The 20,726-nt window shown below is 40.2% G+C and overlaps 2 pseudogenes; one reads left to right on the top strand and one right to left on the bottom strand.

Annotated features, from left to right (window-relative positions):
• Positions 1–411: 411 nt before the first annotated feature.
• Positions 412–2,318, bottom strand: LOC103655859 (uncharacterized; annotated as a pseudogene).
• A 2,118-nt stretch (positions 2,319–4,436) lies between these two features.
• LOC103655858 (uncharacterized) lies at positions 4,437–20,001 on the top strand (annotated as a pseudogene).
• Positions 20,002–20,726: the final 725 nt, after the last annotated feature.

Below are 20,726 nucleotides of genomic sequence, written 5' to 3'. Positions count from 1 at the left end.
ACAACATTTGATAACACAATGAATGTGAGAGTGCCAAAATAACATATTGATATATAGAGGCTACACCATGTCCAAACATCCATAACAGCACAATAATAGGTTCATAACAACCTCATTACAAGTCTCAAATTTAATGTTTAACAGCTCTATTACATGTTCATATGACAGCCCATTAAAGATTCACATTTCTCAACAAAAGAGTATGTAAACATTAATAAAAAAAGAGTAGTGTAACAACCATCAGAACCACCATCCATCTCTATGAACCGTCATGTGCAAAAGAATGAACCATCACACCATTCATTTCCTGCTTCGATCATCCTGTTACAATTGCAAAATATCTCAAATTAGTATGAGCATAAATAATAGATCTATAATGATCAGAAGTACAACAAAATTTAACTAGTCAATTTATAGGTCCAAATCATTCAAATGCTTCAATACCCATGACTCAAATGTTATGTTAGATGCAGCAGATAAGAAACCCTGCATACCCTTTTGATCTTTGTGTGCTTGATATGTTCCTATTATCAACTTTTGATCAATAGTAATTGTCATATTCTTAAGCATTTGCCACAATAATGCATCAGAGTTAACAAAAGGCATAGGCACTAGAATTGGTGGCTTCTTGAGATCAATTTGAAGTCTACCAAAGTAGCATTGAGTTTAGCTGCTACCTTTGTCGTGCGACTCTTTGGTTTCACATTTCTCTTGGCTGGTACACCCTCTCCTTGTGGGTGCTTTTGTCCAGAACTTGACGAGCTATGCTCACCACCTTTAGGCCTTGTTCGTTTGTGTCGGATTGCATCTAGAATCGTTCCAACTAATCAAAGTTTGTATAAATTAGAGAAGCAATTCGGTTAGGAATCGTTCCGACCCATCAATCCGGCACAAACGAACAAGGCCTTACGTGGATGATGATTAGGAGTTGGTAAAGTGTTGGAATCATCACCTAAATCATGTTGAGGATAGTTGGAGAAGTCACTACATATATCATCATTGAAGTCATTGTCATTTTTAGGATGAGTTTCATTCATGCAAGTTGTAGCATCCATGAGCACTGCTATCTACGAACAACTTCTGCATCTGATTGAAAAAACTTGACAGGTTTAGAAAGGAGCCTCCTTGCCCTATCCTGCATAGAGAAACAATCCCTTCAATAAAACATTCCATCATAATTACAAAATGTTAATATAATTAGATTGAAGAGTGTATTACTTTAGGTTAGCTTTCTCTGATTCAAATATAAGTACCATGGACCTTGTTGTGTCAAAAGTGTCACCACCCTTTCTTAAGGCTGCAACAACCACTACAACAAATGTGACCTTATATGACAAATATGTGATGACACTAGTGGAAATCGTCTTTAGATTGCTCTGTTTATGATGATTTCGATGAGACATCCAAGTTAAATGACAAAAAAATTAATAGTCGTCATTAAAGTTGTCGTAACTTATGCTAACATGTTTTTTTGTGACGATGATCTATGACGATATGGGATTGTCATAAGAATAAATTGTCATAACTTGCTATACATCATAATTATGAAAATTGTGTGGCAAGCTCATTCGTCGTTGATATGTATTATATATATATATATATTTAAAATTAAATAACATATAATTGATGTAACAAGTGGTCCACCATCAAGGCTAAATGGTTTCTGCATGAGATTTTTATTGATGTAACACATTAAATTATTTTTTGTTTTTTCATCTATTTATATTGAAGTGTCTCTAGTAGTTTGCTAATCTGTAGGATTTCAACTCCCATCACCTCGATTCTTAGCCCATAATATGTTAACTTACCTACGATAACAACTCTTTCTCATGTACACATATGGTCAAATCACAATTTTATACACTCGAAAAGGCAAGGACAACTTTATTTCACGTCATCTATTTCCTGGCCTATGTAGTGTCTTCAAATAAGAGTGGACCCACTTCAATTGAAGAGTATTTGGTTGAACCATATTATTTTTACCGACACAATTTACATAAATACTGCATAATATGTATCTATCAAGATTTTCATGATTTTCCCCTCTTTTGCTCATAGCCCTAGCACCAAAAATATCATGTGCATAATAGGGTTTTGATTTAGCCTAAAATGAAATAGTCCAGACGTACATATATGGAATAGTCTGGGCCTACATCCATGAAATAGCCCAAAAATAACATTCATGTACGTCCAGGCCTACATCCATGTAAACAACGTCCAAGTTGTATTGGCATGCTCCCTGGAAACTTCAAGTCTAGCCATCCACATCTTTCGTACGCAGGTAGGAGCTGCTGCACGGATACACGCGCGCCATCCATGTCTACCGCACGCACGCAGGAGCTGCTGGCCGGATATGCGCGTACGAAGGATCTGTTGGCCGGATACACGTGCACGCACGCAGGATCTGCTGGATACACGCGTGTCTAGGTCAAGTCGTCGACGACTGTTCTAGCACCTTCACTGCAGCAAGGTGTTGCCTGTCGGACAATGGCGAAAAAACCATCCAAAGATTAGTGCATCGTAAGTACCATCTGTCCCCAACTTGTATATAAATACATTCAATGAACATTACGTGGCATGATTGAGTAATCCCTTCAATTTCTTGTAACTCACTTGCATCTAAACATAGAGATATGGTGTAATTTCTTCAGCAATATGTAATCACCCCCATGTAATCTTCTTTCTTTTCTTTCCCCTCCCCTTTTTTCCCTACTCATATCTCCGCCTCTCCCAACATGTATCTGTATTAGAACTGATCCTTTTCTCTTTTTATAAGAATTAGGTGCCCTTCGTTGCATTGTCAAAAAAACATAGAGATATTACAGCGGTATGACAATAACAAGTCACACAACATAAATATTATGTTAATCAAATGCAATATGTCTCCAAGTGACCATCAGCAACAACATTCAATAAAGATTTCAAACAATTAGATCAAAGTATTTAGAAAACCAAACTAATCAAATAAAAATAGAAGACTATTTTTAATAAAATTATCAAAAACCTATTCTATGAAAACTGTAGGCTAAACATCGAATGCTATAATTACCTCTAGCTTTCAAGACCACTTACATTCAATCTTCTCTGATCCACATAACCAGACTTTGACATCAAACACTTTTTTATTGGGTTAGATCTAGATTAACACACATGTATACACAAGCGAAGAAAAGGATCATGAATCATTACATGATCAGAATCTCAACCAGATTTCCAGAGTTGTCCATCAATGTACTCATTTGTGTTAGCAATATGCAACCAGTAGAAAAGATAGTAATCACTTTTTTCTTTTGCGTGTTCTTCCACATTCAACAAATGATGATCTTGAAAAACAATAAAGGACAAACATGTGAGGTCTAACAATACAACAGGCAAACTGTCAAAGACCAAAGGTAGTACCTAAAGGTTCATGTATGAGTCAATAGAAGCAAGATACCCTAGGAAAATGAAGCAAATGTTCATTAATATATTTATGGAAGGGCCAAATCAAGAAATAAACTTTAACATTTAAAATTTGAAACAAATAAAATTAATGCAGATAGCGTATTCTACATTGGCAACATTCTAGACCTTATGATAAATGATACAGGAAATTAAGAACACAAAGGCAAACAAAATGACATCACATAATCGCAACTAGGTAATTATGCTTGGAAATAAATCAAATGTGAGTCACACTGGAGCATTCATTAACGATAAACAATGTGAAACCCTGAATACCCTTGATTCTGGGAAACTGCTTCAAATAGTGACCTATTTCCCAGCATTTGGTCTCATATTAAAGTACAAAATGATAATGGACAATGTATATCAACAGTCAAACTTACTATGTCATCAGAACTCTTTTTAGTGGTGTTTATTACCTTTTTGAATCCACTAACCTGTCATGTATAGGTTATATCAATGTAAGGTTTTGCAATAGGTTCTACTAAGTGCTAATTAAAGGTAGAAGTATAATATATTGCATAGAAACAAAGAAAAGGGAAAAACATAAAGGTCAATTTTCATTCTAGACTGCATAAATGTATCATGGCAATATTAGTAAAACAGAAGTAGATAACATTTGAATATTCTGTTATTCAATGCAATTTCTCCAAGTTATGATCAACAACAGCATCAAATAAATATTTCAAACTATCATTAAGAAGAGCAAGGATAGTGCATACAATGTTTTTTCCAAATTCAAATGAATGAGTTTTAAGATATTTTATGTGTTTAACCTATAATGTTTTATCATTTCAATGTATGGCAGATGGACAGATCTTGGATCAATTCTAGGCTTTTTAGCAAGAAGTACCTATTCGGGGTGGATGACTTCATGAAGTTTGTTGAAGATCGATTTCCTGAGATTGAGGAGATACTATGTCCATGTCAACAATGTTTGAATCAATTTTCTCAACAGAAATCAAGTAGAGCATCACTTATATATTAATGGGATGGCGAGCACATACACAACATTGATACATCATGGGGAGCCACTATTGTCTGGCAGATTAAATGAAAATGCTGACCATTTAGGTGAACAACCTAGTTTGAATGAGGATGGTAGTATGAATATGTTTGAACAAGATAACCCTAATGATAGATTACCAGATATGATGCATGAGTTATTCACATCTGAAGAAGGTGCATGGAAGTCCATGTTTGCAGTTGTCTTAGATGAGATGAAGCAGGCACTTCACCCAGGTTCACCATTCACAAAATTTGCTTTTGTGGTTAAGTTACTTCATATCAAGTCATTTTATCGGTTCAGCAATGTGGCGTTCAATGCAATTTTAAAGTTATTATCATCGTCGTTCCCACAATGTTGCCTTCCATCATCTTATAATGAAGCAAAGAAACTTATTCGTGTATTAGGACTCGGATATGAGTCAATCCATGTGTGCCCGAATAATTATGTTTTGTTTTGGAAGGATTATGCAAAAACAGATGAATGTCCGGTGTGTGGAGAATCTAGATGGAAAGTTGGTGAAGGTAAAAATAAGAGTCCTCAAAAGGTATTGTGGCATTTTCCTTTGATTCCTAGGTTGAAAAGGATGTTTTCCTCCAAAAAATATCTGAGGAGGCACAATGGCATAAGTTGAAGAGGAAAGTTGTGGAAAATGAGCTCAACCATCCAGCGGATGGTAAGTCATGGAAGGACTTTGATAAGCAGCACAATTGGTTTGTAGAAGATCCTAGGAATATTAGGCTTGGTATTGCAACAGATGGTTTCAATCCATTTGGGAAAATGAGCTCCTCTTACAGTATGTGGCCTGTTTTTGTTACCCCTTACAACTTTCCTCCATGGGTATGTGTCGAGCAATCAAACTTCATGATGTGTCTACTCATCCCTAGCAAAGAATGCCTAGGAAGGGATTTTGATGTATTTTAGAGCCATTAATTGACGAGTTGTAGGATCTTTGGTTGGGTGTCGATACTATTAATGCAAGAGCTGGAAAACAATTTATTCTACATGCGGTGTTGCTATGGTGCATACATGATTATCCAGCGCTAAGCACATTATCTGGTAGAGTCACCAGAGGGTATTATGCTTGTTTACATTGTGACAAAAATCCATGCTTTAGAAGAATACAGAATAAGATTTGCTATATTGGGCATCGACGATTCCTTGAAAAGGATCACCCATGGAGAAAAAAAGAAAGACTTTGATGGGAAAGTTGAAAATGTGACAAGCCAAAGGCATTTAGTTAAGCTAAGTTGAAGTAGCAGTTGGACAGGGTCAAGGATGTTAAACCAGGAAAGCATCCTCAAAACAACAAGAGAAAGCGGGATGCAAATGATGGCCAATGTTGGAAGAAAAGGTCATGTTTGTGGGATTTGCCTTACTGGACAAGTTTGAAGCTACAACATAACCTTTATGTCATGCATATCAAAAAAATATATGTGAATCAATTCTTGGTACATTACTAGGTATTCCTGGGAAGACAAAGGATAGTCAACTGTGGCAAAGTCTCCCTTACAGATTTGCAACCATAAAAGTGCGCCTGATGGCATGCTTTATGTTTGCAGTATATCTATGTACATTACAACATTTGAATATTCATGAGATCCTCACTTTTTATATTCTTTACTCCTTCAGCATTTGTAGTTTTTATGATCTATTTGGTATGATGGGATCGCTGGGTCTAAAATGACATGTATTTATTGATTTGAATTTATCACATAATGTTTGGAAGTCTAGGTGAGATTCTATTATACTTGATCAGCTAGCAAGGTTTGCAAACCCACTTATTACACTGCAAACCCAATTATTACACTGCCAAAGATTTTTTAATGAAAAAACAACAAGAAACCTAATGTTATTAAGTGCATCCCTTCAAGATTGTTTACCTAGTTTAAATGTGGTTTCTTTGTTTTGTATTGTACATACCAGCAACCATAAATTTTTCATTCATGCCAGTTTTTTTAAACGCTTCAAATGTCAAGTTGTCAACGAATAGTTGTTGCGTTGCCACTAGTAATAATAACAGACCAGAGATATTTCTGTATAGTATACGTTACTAATAAAATATGTAGTGCTTATTCCATCCATTTTCAAATTTGGATTTCATTACTTCTTTCGTAATGTTTTTAGAGTTTTTCTTTTTTGCTACTGTGCTTCTATGGGTTAGTACACGCATATATCTTTTCTGGTTTTTCAGTGATTTATTATTTATGAAATCATGTCATCAATATACAGAAATCACTCCTACCGAGTATGAGAAACAGAGGGCAGCAAATGTGATGAGGAATAATCAAATGTTCCAAAGGCTTGGGATTAATCAGTTACGCACGCTGATGACTGGTACAATAGTAAGGAGCAAAAATGATGTTCCAGAGGAATCTGGGTCTTTGTTTGACCGCGAGAAGAGCAACGACTCCGAGAAAGAGGAGGTAAGAAAGTTTGTAATTCGTCTATTTGTTTCCTCATGTTATATATAAATATATCATTACACTTGCATTTGCAAACAAATTGATATGCACATGATTATTGTGTTATTCCTACATGATTCCCATGTTGCAAAAGGTGTATGTAGCCATAACTCCACTCATGTTGCTGACAAACCTACACAAGGAACACGAGGATCTAAAAGGGTTGTGGCCCTTGATGTTCATGGACAACAAATTAGATTCACTAAGCAAAGGAGTGCTGCCATAAACCAACAATCCTCTCTAAGCCTAACTACTACTAAACATACCAGTTCAAGAGACACCACAAACCAAGAATCCCCCCAAAAATTGACTGCTCCAACACAGTTTACTTCAAATGTTGCCATTGAACAAGATTACACCCAAGGCATGACTGCTGTTGCACAACCTAGCTCTCCTATACAAGATGAGGTCAATGACCACATCACAGATGAAGGCAAGTGATTTTTTATATATAGTTTCTATTTGATTGTTATTCAATGCATTTATTAGTGTATCAAATAATCTACAATTTCTCAAATAATTTAATCTATCAATCTCATGATCTGTAGTAGTTATCTATAATATTGTTAAAAAGCCTAAGTACAAAGATCTTCATGTAACAGAGTGTCTGTGTAGGTAATAGGTCCTGTATATGAAGCTTTTTAGTTCTAGAATGCCTATGTAGGTAACAGATGCAACTAGTACTTGGTTTTTGATTATTAAGTTATTAAACATAGAACAAGGCTAGAGTAATGAAGTTGTATATTTGTCTAGAAATTATTATATGTTCTGCTCTGTCTAAGAAAAATGCACACATGCTTCAGAACCCATCTGATCTTTGTCATTCACAAGATTTTTTTGCTAGTTTAGTAATTTAATATCTTTTTGCCTGTTATGATGTTAATCACCAGAATTGGTACCAAGGAAAAGAAGTAGGGGCAAACAACTTGAATCCTTGAGCAGAGGGTTAGGCATTAAGATTCTAATCCAAATCTCTGATGGGAAGCGAAGGCTAGAGCCACCTATTCAAGCTGCAAAGTTTGCATCAGAGGGTGGGATCGTACTAAGGCAACATATTCCAATATTTCCACACTGGAAGGAGTACAAGAAGAAAGAGAATGAGGGTAAAATTATAGACTACATTAGCAAGCTTGCTGTAAGTCAATTTTTCCTTCATTTGTTCAATTACAGTTCATTGTCCTTTTCAATCGAGTATCCTAAAGACACCACTTCTTTGCTAGGGTCAATTCACCATGGATGTTAACAGTAGGGCAGTCAAAGATGCGTGTGTTGATATGCTAAATGGTGGACAACGCTAATTGAGGTATAGGCTAAAAAATGTACGTCACCAGAGTTCCTGCAAATCAAGTGGGGACTACATCGCCCATTTCATGTATGATTGATGATCAATGGAGGGAGTTGGTACAATTGTGGTCTACCCCAAACCACAAGGTATTTGCAATCGAGCTCCGCTTCATATATTTATATTCAGATTCCCAGAAATTGTAACATTCTTTGGTAATACTTATTAATTCTTCTACTACCATATAAGATTCCATCTTTCCCATCAGATCAATAGTTGTGCTAAATTTGGATTTCCCATACACAATAGGCATAAAGATATTTTTGATGATATCACGATCAAATAAGCTACACACATATTTGGTGATAATATGTTCACCGTATTTCCGTTCAATATATTTCTTAAAAATCTGAGTCAATAACTTCATAAATATTATTTATTTGAGCCTTCTTACTTATAAGATTAGTATTTCTAGCCATGGTAATATTACCTAGCAAATAACTCAATGTTTGATATGCACTTGTTGATGCGTCCATGTGAATTGGTATTCTAGCAATCTTATCAGAGTCACTGGTTAGTATTGTAATAACACTTGAGATAATCTGAAATGGGTGTTTAGCCTAACGTGCTAGATTAGCCAATCTGTCTAGCATGATATCACCCTTATGACTATTTAATCAGGACACTCATGTATATTTTGAATAAACCAGATTAGACCTTCATTATAATTCTTCAAATATTTGGAATAATGGAAAGTTGTTGAAGCTATAATTCTTCAAGATTAGACCCATCTTCTTCTTTTTTACCATTTCCTAAAATCTGAACATATGTCATGGCAAAACGACTATAACTTAAGGAAATCTCAATCTTCTCATTAATAGCAAGCACTTCTTTGATAGTGTAAGTGCTAGCCAGAAAAATGGCACTGTGGAGCATCTGAAATGTTGCTTCACTTGGCTCATAGGAATGGCACCTTAGTCCTTAAGATAGAGAAAAATAGCATAATCTCAAGCTAATATTGTTCCTGCTGTTACAATTGATGTGTATTATTACTTTCTAGAAAATTAGTAAAATGTATCCATGTACTATCTTTTGGGAGTAAATGTCATATCCACGATGTTGTGTAGGCAGTAAATCCAATCCTATGATAGGCGATGTGTTTGCTGAATTTAAGGGGGAAAATGCTTTTTGCTCACTGATAATCTATGAAAAAATTTCGATAAGTTGAAGGACACATGAAAAAGATGTCATTCCCTTTCAACCTTTGTGATGACAATGTATGAAAGCATTTGTACTTTAAATAAATGGATGAGTTAACCATCTTCCTTTGCACTTGATTTGTTGAGAATTTTATTTTTTCACTATCAAATGCTTTTTGACTTGGTTTCTGCATTTAATATTTCAAACTAAACAATCTTGTAACATGAGTCTGCATATTTTGATACATAAATTTTTCTGCCTGCTGCTAATGTCTTGTGCCCTATACGCAGCCGCAGGGGAGCAGTGTCGCGCTTTGCTTCTAGTTATCTCTATTTCTCTACCTAACGGTTGTGTTTTCCATACAGAACAATTGTGTCAAGAACAAACTTAATCGTGAGAAAATGCAGTTTGCACAGTGCACGAGATCTCAATCATACATTGCAAAAGCTTATGTAGTGGTATGAAACTAATTATGTTATGTATGCATCAAATTTGGTTCATGCAGTCATTTGTATTACCTGTTGTAGTCAACATACTAACCAGCAAAAAATAGGCCAGTTCTTCATGCTACATCCATTTGTGTTAGCTGTAAGATATTTGTATTAGTTGCTGTTGCTAAAACATGCAAAATACGAGCACTGTAGCTATAGCAGACCAACACAACTACTGCAGTCATTTGTATTAGCTATATGATATGTGTATTATTTGTTGCTACAGCCAAATACCTGTAAGATATTTGTATTAGCTGATGTATATTGTTTATATCATTTAATAACCCATGATAAAACCTTGTTGAATGCCCTCAATTGTCTTTTCCTTGTTCTGGGGCAAGTATAAAGGTGACATGCTTTTTCAAGTGATGAATTATTAGCTTATGTTTTGATATCCATACTGACACAATTTACTTGACATCATTTCAGAGGCAAGAAAAATATAAAGATGTTGAACCTATAGCAATTGATCTTTTCATGGAGATGCATTGCAGCAAGAAGAAAGGATTTAGTGAAGCCGTTCAGAAAGCTATAGTGAGTACTTGTTTTTCTCTTTGTTAAGACTCCTGAACATGCATTACACTATATTAAGTTTTAATCTTTATGCTAGGGTGATATGTGAAAGTCGCCTAGAGGGGGGAGGGGTGAATAGGGTGAAACTGAAATTTACAAACTTAATCACAACTACAAGCCGGGTTAGCGTTAGAAATATAAACGAGTCCGAGAGAGAGGGCGCAAAAACAAATCGCAAGCGAATAAAGAGTGTGACACACGGATTTGTTTTACCGAGGTTCAGTTCTTGCAAACCTACTCCGCGTTGAGGTGGTCACAAAGACCGGGTCTCTTTCAACCCTTTCCCTCTCTCAAACGGTCCCTCGGACCGAGTGAGCTTCTCTTCTCAATCAATTTGGGAACCAAACTTCCCGCAAGGACCACCACACAATTGGTGTCTCTTGCCTTGATTACAATTGAGATGATCGCAAGAAAGAATGAGAAAAAGAAGCAATCCAAGCGCAAGAGCTCAAAAGAACACAACAAATCTCTCTCACTAATCACTAAAGCCTTGTGTGGAATTGGGAGAGGATTTGATCACTTTGGTGTGTCTTGTATTGAATGCTTAGCTCTTGTAAGTAGTTGCAAGCTGGAAAACTTGGATGACTTGAATGTGGAGGTGGTTGGGGTATTTATAGCCCCAACCACCAAACTTGACCGTTGGTGGAGGCTGCTGTCGACGGGCGCACCGGACAGTGTCCGGTGCGCCAGCCATGTCACCCGGCCGTTAGGGTTCGACCGTTGGAGCTCTGACTGGTGGGGTCGCCTGGCTGTCCGGTGGTGCATCGGACATGTACTGTAGACTGTCCGGTGCGCCTCCCACGCGTGCTCTGACTCTGGCGCGCACTGTAGCGCATTAAATGCCTCTGCAGGTGACCGTTGGCGCCGTAGTAGCCGTTGCTTCCGCTGGCACACCAGATAGTCCGGTGTGCACCGGACACTGTCCGGTGGCTCACCGGACAGTCCGGTGAATTATAGCGGAGCGCCCTTGAAAATTCCCGAAGGCAGCGAGTTTGGCTTCGACCGTCCTAGTGCACCGGACACTGTCCGGTGGTGCACCCGACAGTCCGGTGCGCCAGACAAGGGTGCCTTCCGGGTTGTCTTTTGCTCTCTTGTTTGAACCCTTTTCTTGGTCTTTTTATTGGCTTATTGTGAACCTTTGGCACCTGTAGAACTTATAGACTAGAGCAAACTAGTTAGTCCAATTATTTGTGTTGGGCAATTCAACCACCAAAATCAATTAGGAATATAGGTGTAAGCCTAATTCCCTTTCAATCTCCCCCTTTTTGGTGATTGATGCCAACACAAACCAAAGCAAGTATAGAAGTGTATAATTGAACTAGTTTGCATAATTGTAAGTGCAAAGGTTACTTAGAATTGAGCCAATAGAAATTCTCATAGGATATGCATGGATTGATTCTTTATTTTACATATTTTGGACCACGCTTGCACCACTTGTTTTGTTTTTGCAAATTCTTTTGTAAATTATTTTCAAAGTCCTTTTGAAAATAGTCAAAGGTAAATGAGTAAGATTTTGAGAAGCATTTTCAAGATTTGAAATTTTCTCCTCCTGTTTCAAATGCTTTTCCTTTGACTAAACAAAAACTCCCCCTTGATAAAATCCTCCTCTTAGTGTTCAAGAGGGTTTTGAGATACCAATTTTTGAAGGTGCTACTTTCTCCCCCTTTTGAACACAATAAGATACCAATTTGAAAATCATTAGTTTTTGAAATTAGGTGGTGGTGCGGTCCTTTTGCTTTGGGCTAATACTTTCTCCCCCTTTAGCATGAATCGCCAAAAACGGATACTTTGAGTGAAATATAAGCCCTTCAAACTACTTTCTCCCCCTTTGGTAAATAACATATGAGTGAAGATTATACCAACGTTGGAGAGTTGCTTGGAGCGACGGCGAAGGATGAGTTATGGAGTGGAAGCCTTTGTATTCGCCGAAGACTCCAATTCCCTTTCAATATTTCTATGACTTGGTTTGAAATTCACTTGAAAAACACATTAGTCATAGCATATGAAAGAGACATGATCAAAGGTATATGGATGAGCTATGTGTGCAAAACATCAAAAGAAATTCCTAGAATCAAGAATATTTAGCTCATGCCTAAGTTTGTTCATCAAGTGGCTTGGTAAAGATATCGGCTAATTGATCTTTAGTGTTAATATATGCAATCTCGATATCTCCCTTTTGTTGGCTATCCCATAAGAAATGATACCGAATGGCTATGTGTTTAGTGCGGCTATGCTCAACGGGATTATCCGCCATGCGGATAGCACTCTCATTATCACATAGAAGAGGAACTTTGGTTAATTTGTAACCGTAGTCCCTAAGGGTTTGCCTCATCCAAAGCAATTGCGCGCAACAATGGCCTACAGCAATATACTCGGCTTCGGCGGTAGAAAGAGCTACGGAATTTTGCTTCTTTGAAGCCCAAGACACCAAGGATCTTCCCAAGAACTGGCAAGTCCCCGATGTGCTCTTTCTATTAATCTTACACCCCGCCCAATCGACATCCGAATAACCAATTAAATCAAATGTGGATCCCCGAGGGTACCAAAGCCCAAACTTAGGAGTATGAACCAAATATCTCAAGATTCGTTTTACGGCCGTAAGGTGAGCTTCCTTAGGGTCGGCTTGGAATCTTGCACAAATACATACGGAAAGCATAATATCCGGTCGAGATGCACATAAATAGAGTAAGGAGCCTATCATCGACCGGTATACCTTTTGATCGACGGATTTACCTCCCGTGTCGAGGTCAAGATGCCCATTGGTTCCCATGGGTGTCTTGATGGGCTTGGCATCCTTCATCCCAAACTTGTTTAGAATGTCTTGAATATACTTTGTTTGGCTAATGAAGGTGCCCTCTTGGAGTTGCTTCACTTGAAATCCGAAGAAGTACTTCAACTCCCCCATCATAGACATCTCGAATTTTTGTGTCATGATCCTACTAAATTCCTCACATGTAGATTCATTAGTAGACCCAAATATAATATCATCAACATAAATTTGGCATACAAACAAACCATTGTCAAGAGTTTTAGTAAATAAAGTAGGATCGGCTTTTCCGACTTTGAAGCCATTAGCAATAAGGAAATCTCTTAGGCATTCATACCATGCTCTTGGGGCTTGCTTGAGCCCATAAAGCGCCTTAGAGAGCCTATAGACATGGTTAGGATACTCACTGTCTTCAAAGCCGGGAGGTTGCTCAACATAGACCTCTTCCTTGATTGGTCCGTTGAGGAAGGCACTTTTCACGTCCATTTGGTAAAGCTTAAAGCCATGGTAAGTAGCATATGCAAGTAATATACGAATTGACTCAAGCCTAGCTACGGGTGCATAGGTTTCACCGAAATCCAAACCTTCGACTTGTGAATACCCCTTGGCCACAAGTCGGGCTTTGTTCCTTGTCACCACACCATGCTCATCTTGCTTGTTGCGGAAGACCCATTTGGTTCCTACAACATTTTGATTAGGACGTGGAACTAAATGCCATACCTCGTTCCGAGTGAAGTTGTTGAGCTCCTCTTGCATCGCCACCACCCAATCTGAATCTTGAAGTGCTTCCTCTACCCTGTGTGGCTCAATAGAGGAAACAAAAGAGTAATGTTCACAAAAATGAGCAACACGAGATCTAGTGGTTACCCTCTTATGAATGTCGCCGAGGATGGTGTCAACGGGGTGATCTCGTTGGATCGCTTGGTGGACTCTTGGGTGTGGCGGTCTTGGTTCTTCATCCTCCTTGTCTTGATCATTTGCATCTCCCCCTTGATCATTGCCGTCATCTTGAGGTGGCTCATCTCTTTGATCTTCTCCTTCATCAATTTGAGTCTCATCCTCATTTTGAGTTGGTGGAGATGCTTGCGTGGAGGAGGATGGTTGATCTTGTGCATTTGGAGGCTCTTTGGATTCCTTAGGACACACATCCCCAATGGACATGTTCCTTAGTGCGATGCACGGAGCCTCTTCATCACCTATCTCATCAAGATCAACTTGCTCTACTTGAGAGCCATTAGTTTCATCAAAAACAACGTCACAAGAAACTTCAACTTGTCCAGTGGACTTGTTAAAGACTCTATATGCCCTTGTGTTTGAATCATATCCTAGTAAAAATCCTTCTACAGTCTTAGGAGCAAATTTAGATTTTCTACCTCTTTTAACAAGAATAAAGCATTTGCTACCAAAGACTCTAAAATATGAAATATTGGGCTTTTTACCGGTTAGGAGTTCATATGATGTCTTCTTGAGGATTCGGTGTAGATACAACCGGTTGATGGCGTAGCAAGCGGTGTTGACCGCCTCGGCCCAAAACCGATCCGAAGTCTTGTATTCATCAAGCATGGTTCTTGCCATGTCCAATAGAGTTCTATTCTTCCTCTCCACTACACCATTTTGTTGTGGGGTGTAGGGAGAAGAGAACTCATGCTTGATGCCCTCCTCCTCAAGGAAGCCTTCAATTTGAGAGTTCTTGAACTTCTAATTTTCTTGATACTTACGCCGAACTCATTTTGAGCCTGTCTCAAGAATCCCTTTAAGGTCTCTTGGGTTTGAGATTTTTCCTGCAAAAATAATACCCAAGTGAAGCGAGAATAATCATCCACAATAACTAGACAGTACTTACTCCCGTCGATGCTCATGTAAGCTATCGGACCGAATAGGTCTATGTGTAGGAGCTCCAGTGGCCTGTCAGTCGTCATGATGTTCTTGTGTGGATGATGAACACCAACTTGCTTCCCGGCCTGACATGCGCTACAAATCCTGTCTTTCTCAAAATAAACATTTGTTAATCCTAAAATGTGCTCTCCCTTTAGAAGCTTATGAAGATTCTTCATTCCAACATGGGCTAGTCGGCGGTGCCAGAGCCAACCCATGTTAGTCTTAGCAATCAAGCAAGTGTCGAGTTCAGCTCTATCAAAATCTACCAAGTATAGCTGACCCTCTAACACTCCCTTAAATGCTACTGAATCATCACTTCTTCTAAAGACAGTGACACCTACATCAGTAAAAAGACAGTTGTAGCCCATTTGACATAATTGAGATACGGAAAGCAAATTGTAATCTAGAGAGTCTACAAGAAAAACATTGGAAATGGAATGGTCAGGTGATATAGCAATTTTACCCAATCCTTTGACCAAACCTTGGTTTCCATCCCCGAATATGATCGCTCTTTGGGGATCTTGGTTTTTCTCATAGGAGGAGAACATCTTCTTCTCCCCTGTCATATGGTTTGTGCACCCGCTGTCGATTATCCAACTTGAGCCCCCGGATGCATAAACCTACAAAACAAGTTTAGTTCTTTGTTTTAGGTACCCAAACTGTTTTGGGTCCTTTGGCATTAGATACAAGAACTTTGGGTACCCAAACACAAGTCTTTGATCCCTTGTATTTGCCCCCAACAAACTTGGCAACTACCTTGCCGGATTTGTTAGTCAAAACATAAGATGCATCAAAAGTTTTAAATGAGATGCTAGGTTCATTTGATGCACTAGGAGTTTTCTTCTTAGGCAACTTAGCACGGGTTGGTTGCCTAGAACTAGATGTCTCACCCTTATACATAAAAGCATGATTACGGCCAGAGTGAGACTTCCTAGAGTGAATTCTCCTAATTTTGTGCTCGAGATAACCGGCAGGGTACAAAATGTAACCCTCGTTATCCTGAGGCATGGGAGCCTTGCCCTTAATGAAGTTAGATAATTTTTTAGGAGGGGCATTAAGTTTGACATTGTCTCCCTTTTGGAAGCCAATGCCAACCTTGATGCCAGGGCGTCTCCCACTGTAAAGCATACTACGAGCAAATTTATTAAATTTTTCATTTTCAAGTTCATGCTCGGTAATTTTAGCATCTAATATTGCTATATGATCATTTTGTTGCTTAATTAATACCATATGATCATGAATAGCATCAATATCAACATCTCTACATCTAGTGCAAATAGAAACATGCTCAACAGTAGATGTAGAGGGTTTGCAAGTTTTTAGTTCAACAATCTTAGCATGTAAAATATCATTTTCACTTCTAAGATCGGAAATGGAAGCATTGCAAACATCTAAGTTTTTAGCCTTAGCAAGTAATTTTTCATTTTCAATCCTAAGGCTAGCAAGAGACACATTCAATTCATCAATCTTAGCAAGTAAATCAACATTATCATCTCTAAGATTGGGAATTGAAGTATCACAAACATTAGAATCAACCTTAGCAATTAATTGAGCATTTTCATTTCTAAGGTTGGCAATAGTATCATGGCAAGTGCTTAGCTCACTAGATAATTTTTCATATTTTTCTACTTCTAGAGCGTAAGCGTTTTTAACCTTAACATGCTTCTTGTTTTCCTTAATTAGGAAGTCCTCTTGAGAGTCCAAGAGATCATCCTTCTCATGAATAGCACTAATTAATTCATTTAATTTTTCCTTTTGTTGCATGTTGAGGTTGGCAAAAAGGGTACGCAAATTGTCCTCCTCATCACTAGCATTATCCTCATCACTAGAGGTTTCATATTTAGTGGAGGATCTTGATTTTACCTTCTTCTTTTTGCCATCCTTTGCCATGAGGCATTTGTGGCCGACGTTGGGGAAGAGGAGTCCCTTGGTGACGGCGATGTTGGCGGCGTCCTCGTCGGAGGAGGAGTCGTTGGAGCTCTCGTCGGAGTCCCACTCCCGGCAAACATGGGCATCGCCGCCCTTCTTCTTGTAGTATCTCTTCTTCTCCTTTCTTCTCCCCTTCTTGTCGTCGCCCCTGTCACTATCACTAGATAATGGATATTTAGCAATGAAATGATCGGGCTTACCACATTTGTAGCACACTTTCTTGGAGCGGGGCTTGTAATCCTTCCCCCTCCTTTGCTTGAGGATTTGGCGGAAGCTCTTGATGATGAGCGCCATTTCCTCATTGTCGAGCTTTGAGGCATCGATTGGTTGTCTACTTGATGTAGACTCCTCCTTCTTCTCCTCTGTTGCTTTGAATGCGACCGGTTGTGCTTCGGACGTGGAAGGGCCGTCAAGCTCGTTGATCTTCTTTGAGCCTTTGATCATCAATTCAAAGCTCACAAAATTCCCGATTACTTCCTCGGGAGTCATTAGTGTATATCTAGGATTGCCACGAATTAATTGAACTTGAGTAGGGTTAGGGAAAACAAGTGATCTAAGAATAACCTTAACCACCTCGTGGTCATCTCATTTTTTGCTCCCGAGGTTGCGCACTTGGTTCACCAAGGTTTTGAGCCGGTTGTACATGTCTTATGGCTCCTCCCCTTGGCGAAGACAGAAGCGACCGAGCTCCCCCTCGATCGTTTCCCGCTTGGTGATCTTGGTCACCTCGTCTCCTTCGTGCGCGGTCTTTAGCACGTCCCAAATCTCTTTAGCACTCTTCAACCCTTGCACCTTATTATACTCCTCTCGACTTAGAGAGGCAAGGAGTATAGTTGTGGCTTGGGAGTTGAAGTGTTGGATTTGGGCCACTTCGTCCTCATCATAATCTTCATCCCCTACGGAAGGTACCTGTACACCAAACTCAACAACATCCCATATACTTTTGTGGAGTGAGGTTAGGTGATATCGCATCATATCACTCCACCTAGCATAATCTTCACCATCAAACGTTGGTGGTTTGCCTAATGGGACGGAAAGTAAAGGTGTATGTTTAGGAATGCGAGGATAGCGTAGGGGGATCTTACTAAACTTCTTGCGCTCATGGCACTTAGAGGTAACGGACGGCGCGTCGGAGCCGGAGGTGGAAGGCGATGAAATATCGGTCTCGTAGTAGACCACCTTCCTCATCTTCTTTTTCTTGTCTCCACTCCGTCGCGACTTGTGGGAAGAGGATTTCTTTTCCTTCCCCTTCCCTTTGTTGCGGGACTCTTCCGATGAAGTCTTCTCGTGGCTTGTAGTGGGCTTGTCGCCGGTCTCCATCTCCTTCTTGGCGTGATCTCTCGACATCACTTCGAGCGGTTAGGCTCTAATGAAGCACCGGGCTCTGATACCAATTGAAAGTCACCTAGAGGGGGGTGAATAGGGCGAAACTGAAATTTACAAACTTAATCACAACTACAAGCCGGGTTAGCGTTAGAAATATAAACGAGTCCGAGAGAGAGGGCGCAAAAACAAATCGCAAGCGAATAAAGAGTGTGACACACGGATTTGTTTTACCGAGGTTCGGTTCTTGCAAACCTACTCCCCGTTGAGGTGGTCACAAAGACCGGGTCTCTTTCAACCCTTTCCCTCTCTCAAACGGTCCCTCCGACCGAGTGAGCTTCTCTTCTCAATCAATTTGGGAACCAAACTTCCCACAAGGACCACCACACAATTGGTGTCTCTTGCCTTGATTATAATTGAGATGATCGCAAGAAAGAATGAGAAAAAGAAGCAATCCAAGCGCAAGAGCTCAAAAGAACACAACAAATCTCTCTCACTAATCACTAAAGCCTTGTGTGGAATTGGGAGAGGATTTGATCACTTTGGTGTGTCTTGTATTGAATGCTTAGCTCTTGTAAGTAGTTGCAAGGTGGAAAACTTGGATGACTTGAATGTGGAGGTGGTTGGGGTATTTATAGCCCCAACCACCAAACTTGACTGTTGGTGGAGGCTGCTGTCCACGGGCGCACCGGACAGTCCGGTGCGCCACCGGACAATGTCCGGTGCGCCAGCCACGTCACCCGGCCGTTAGGGTTCGACCGTTGGAGCTCTGACTCGTGGGGTCGCCTGGCTGTCCGGTGGTGCACCGGACAGGTACTGTAGACTGTCCGGTGCGCCTCCCACACGTGCTCTGACTCTGGCGCGCACTGTAGCGCATTAAATGCCTCTGTAGGTGACCGTTGGCGTCGTAGTAGCCGTTGCTTCCGCTGGCACACCGGATAGTCCGGTGTGCACCGGACACTGTCCGGTGGCTCACCAGACAGTCTAGTGAATTATAGCGGAGCGCCCTTGAAAATTCCTGAAGGTAGCGAGTTTGGCTTCGACCGTCCTGGTGCACCGGACAGTCCGGTGCGCCAGACAAGGGTGCCTTCCGGGTTGTCTTTTGCTCTCTTGTTTGAACCCTTTTCTTGGTCTTTTTATTGGCTTATTGTGAACCTTTGGCACCTGTAGAACTTATAGACTAGAGCAAACTAGTTAGTCCAATTATTTGTGTTGGGCAATTCAACCACCAAAATCAATTAGGAATATAGGTGTAAGCCTAATTCCCTTTCAATATGGAAGCAATGGTGGCAGCACCAGTTGAAGATGGAGAGTGCGCAAAGTCTTCTACATAAGTTGTTTCCAATGTGCTGCCGGATCCAAGTAAATTTCTTCGCAATGCTGGTCTTGCGTCCTCCAAGAGAAGCAACACTGGGACAGTTTCAACAAGGATGCAAGAGATTCAGTCTCAATTGGACATTGAGAGACAAGAAAAAGATGGACTTCGCGAAGAAATGGAAACACTTAAGGCCAAGTCACAAGCATCTGAGGCAACCATTGCTAATCAATCAACTGAAATTGCAGATTTGAAGAAGTCCTTAGCAGAAAATACCAATCTCCTTCGACAAATAATAAGAATTAATCGTAGTCAGATGGCTCCTTAAGTATGCTTGCTGTTGGGGTGAAGGAGAACACGCTACCCTTCGCTCGATACCTTCGTCGTCCCGCCGCACTCACAAAGACCACATCCACAGAACGCGCCCGAGCAAGCTGGAGGCGTCGATCGGATGAAGACCGGCGCGGTCCCCCTTCGTCCTCTCCGTGGCAATACGAAGGCTCTGTCGAAGTCTATTAGTCCCACGTCCTCACCGCGCTGGGAGGCCCAGGTGGGATTCGGCCCACTGTAACGGGCCCGCACGGATAAGTGTATTACGGACTGCGTCTGTAATAGCCTTTTTCGTAATGACAGTCTGTAACCTCCTCTTGTGGGAATATTCTAGGGATAGACCGGGTACTCGAGGGCATAAACGTCTTTAACAAGGGACGGGTGGTCGCTCGAGTACCTATAAATACCCCCGTACAGTGCCCTTGAGAGGCCAGATTAATAGAGCTATTGCCATCTCACGTTACACCATTGCTTGCATTCTTTTCCACTTTCCCGTTGGATCTACTTGCCCAGGAGAGCAAGTTCCAACATTTGGCGCCCATCATTCGTGCTACGGAGAACAACCCGCAATGGCCCCCAAGCAAGCTAGTTCGAAGGCAGCCCCATCCATCGACGAAGCAGCGAAGGCAGCGCTGCTGGCTGAGAAAAAAGGGAAGGCCCTCGCGGACAACACCCTCCAAGAGGCCTTCGAAGATGAAGTCGTCAGCAAAAGACAGCGCCAAG

This window comes from Zea mays, chromosome 4 (assembly GCF_902167145.1).
Source record: "Zea mays cultivar B73 chromosome 4, Zm-B73-REFERENCE-NAM-5.0, whole genome shotgun sequence".
NCBI classification, from domain to species: Eukaryota; Viridiplantae; Streptophyta; class Magnoliopsida; order Poales; family Poaceae; genus Zea; species Zea mays.
This window is presented reverse-complemented; position numbering and strand designations above follow the sequence as displayed.